The sequence below is a fragment of the Spermophilus citellus genome (assembly GCF_964194105.1).
Source record: "Spermophilus citellus genome assembly, chromosome: 9".
NCBI classification, from domain to species: domain Eukaryota; kingdom Metazoa; phylum Chordata; class Mammalia; order Rodentia; family Sciuridae; genus Spermophilus; species Spermophilus citellus.
Genome location: NC_138191.1, coordinates 88,902,743 through 88,905,665, shown reverse-complemented (window position 1 = coordinate 88,905,665; position 2,923 = coordinate 88,902,743). Strand labels below are relative to the sequence as shown.

At 52.5% G+C, this 2,923-nt stretch overlaps 1 pseudogene across 1 annotated transcript; it reads right to left on the bottom strand.

The window, feature by feature from the left end:
* Positions 1-226: 226 nt before the first annotated feature.
* Positions 227-987, bottom strand: LOC308656794 (nanos homolog 1-like; annotated as a pseudogene). Its single transcript has one exon. The product of its transcript is annotated as a nanos homolog 1-like (transcript).
* Positions 988-2,923: the final 1,936 nt, after the last annotated feature.

Sequence of the window (2,923 nt, the reverse complement as noted above, 5' to 3'; positions counted from 1 at the left end):
GTCCCCCTCATCCATCCCACTCAAAAAAAAAAAAAAAAAAATCAGTGTCTAGTCTCAATCTGCTTGACAGTTCTCCGCACAGCTGACCTCACGATGTTCCAGGTTGAGCCAGTCCTGACAGCTGGGCATCTCCCCAATACACAGGGAAAGATCCTTCACAGAACAAAATGGAGGGCAGGCAGCGAATGCGGTAGCGTCAGGAGCCCGCAGACTGGACGCCGGGCCCTCAGCGCAGCTTCTCGCCAGGCAGGCTGTCCCTAGCGCCGCGCGGCGGCGGACGCGCGGCAGGCAGGCTGGCACTTTGGAGAGCGGACAGTACTTGATGGTGTGCGCGTTGTCGCCGCTGGCGCCGCTCAGGGGGCACGTGTAGCGATGCAGCACCGGGCACAACACTCTCCCGTCGGGGCCCTTCCGAATTTGGGGGGTGTAGAGAACCACCGCCTCCTTGTTGTTCAGGCAGAACATGCACACCTGCAGCTCGGGTTTGAGCAGCTGGGCAGCGACCATCGTCCCCGAGGTAGCTTGCAGTCCGGGCTCGGCCGCCCACGCTGGGGCCCATTCCTCTCGCGGCATCAACTCGGGGGTGGTGGTGGCGGCGGGCGCACAGCCCAGCAGCACCGCGGCTGCGCGACCTGCGAACAGGCTCAGCTCGGCGAAGCGCTCCTCCAGGAGACCATTTTCCGAGGGGCCTGCGCATAGCTCCAGCGCGCCCCCCAGGAAGCGGCTCTGGGACTCAGCTGATCGCTGTCGTCGTCGTAGTCCGGCAGCCCAGCGCCCAGGGCCCGGCCCCCGTGTGGGGGTGGGGGGAGCAACAGGACAAGGAGACGAAGAGGGCGGGGAGCCGCCACCACGGGCGCAGCCCTAGCGTGGTTCACAGTCCGCCTTGGTGATGAGCATAGCGAGCCCCAGGTAGTAGTTCCACGAGCTGAAGGGCGCGGGGGCGCGGCCGCGGCGGGGCGAGCAGGGCGCCCAGGGAAAAGCCTCCATGGGCGGGCTGCGGCCCGCACGCTGCCTCCCCGCCGCCAGCGCAGGCCTGAGGGAAGAAATGCGCAGAGCCTGCTTGCTGGCCAGCTGTTCCCTTTATTATTTCTAATTTTGTGTTTTTGCTCTCTCCTTTTCCTTCTTCCCCTTTTCTTTCTTAGGCTATTATCAATCCTCACCTTGTTCAGTGATGCACATTCTATATTTACAAATTAAATTTTCATAGTTTCTTAATCATTAACTTCTGATATTGCACTATTGCACTCTTTCTTCTGCTATTGGGGGGATTTAATTATTTACTTATTTTGTGGTACTGGGGATTGATTGAACCCCGAGGCACTTAAGCCCTGAAGCATTTCCCCAGCCCTTTTAAAAAAGAATTCGGGACAGTGTGTTGCTAAATTGCTTAGGGTCTCACTCAGTTGCTGAGACTGGCCTCTCTGGGGATCCTCCTGCCTAAGCCTCTGGAGTTACTGGGATTTACAGGTATTTACCAACAAGCATGGCTCAAAATGTATTGTGTTTTTTTTTTGTTGTTGTTTGTTTGTTTCTTCTGTTTTGGTATTGGGGATAAAACTTCAGGGCACTTCACCACTGAGCCATATCTCCACCCTTTTTAATATTTTATTTAGAGACAGGGTCCCTTAGGGCCTCCCTAAATTTCTGAGGCTGACCTTGAACTCATGATCCTTGGTCCTCAGGCTCCTGATCCGATAGAATATCAGATGTGCACTACCTCCTCCGACCATTTTGTTTGTTTGTTTGTTTGTTTTTTAACTTCTTCATATAGGTGAATTTTCTTTTTTTGTTTGTGAGGTGTGGGTTTCGGTGGGGATTGTTGTTTTGTTGTTGTTGTTTTTCACTTCTGTTATTTTCTAGTGGCAGTTAGTGACTTTCTTTGGGGTAGCAGCTATGGGCTCAACTGCATCATCTGTTGACCTTCGGGGACAGCATGCCCACTGAAGATGACCTTTTGAAACTTGACTACTTTTCAAGGTATTTTGGAACCTATGTTCAAAAGACTAGAGAATCCTGAGCAAGATGGGAACATGCAGATACTGGGCTTGGAGACATCAAGGAGGCAGAAGGCACCATACAGGAAATTCTTAGAGGAGGGGAAAAGGAGCCTCACAGTCTAGCAGGAGGGAGTGACCCACTTGGGCTTGGTGGGTGTTAGGAAGTGGGGAAGCTGGGCCAGACCACACTGGAGTGTGAAACCAAGGCTTTATTTCAGAGAACTTCTGTAGGCAGCGGGGAGCTTTTGATGAGTCTATTGAGGGCAGGATGCCATGAGCTGAGAGGGGTTCAGCAGACGCAGTGGACAGCTGGGTGGTGGGCACTCCTGCCAGGTCAGTTCTCAAAGTCAGGGTGTGCTGGAACTCAGGAGCACTTTGGAAGAGTCCTAGGTATAGATGTCCTTGGGATGAAAGTATTTGGAGATGCTCTGGGTCCCTAAAGGAAAGGAGGGAAGAGAAGAAAAGAGAATGAAAACTTTTCAATGGGTAGGAGGAGAGAGGATCTGAGATGGAGCCCTGGGGAGGAGAGCCAGGGAGAGCAGCATGGCAGAAGCCCAGGACAGAGCAGCACTAAGCTCAGGAAGTCACTGCATTAGCACTGCACAGGGTGGAGGAGTGACAAAAAGAGGAAGAGAGAATGGGAGAGACTGTTCCCAGTATAGGGCTCCCACATTCTTTCACCAAACCTGTTAATGAGCAAAATGGAAGCACTGATGGGAAGTAGGTTCTAGAAAGAAGGGGTTCTTACTGTTGTTGGGTGGTCAGACATTTCCTTGTCTGGCTGGGTAGCACATTCTTGTTGAAGATATTCACTGGTGCTTTTTTTTTTTTTTTTTTTTTTTTTTTTTTTTTGGTGGTGGTTCTGGGGCTTGAACCCAGGGCCTTGCACATGGTAAGCAAGCACTATACCAACTGAGCTATAGCCC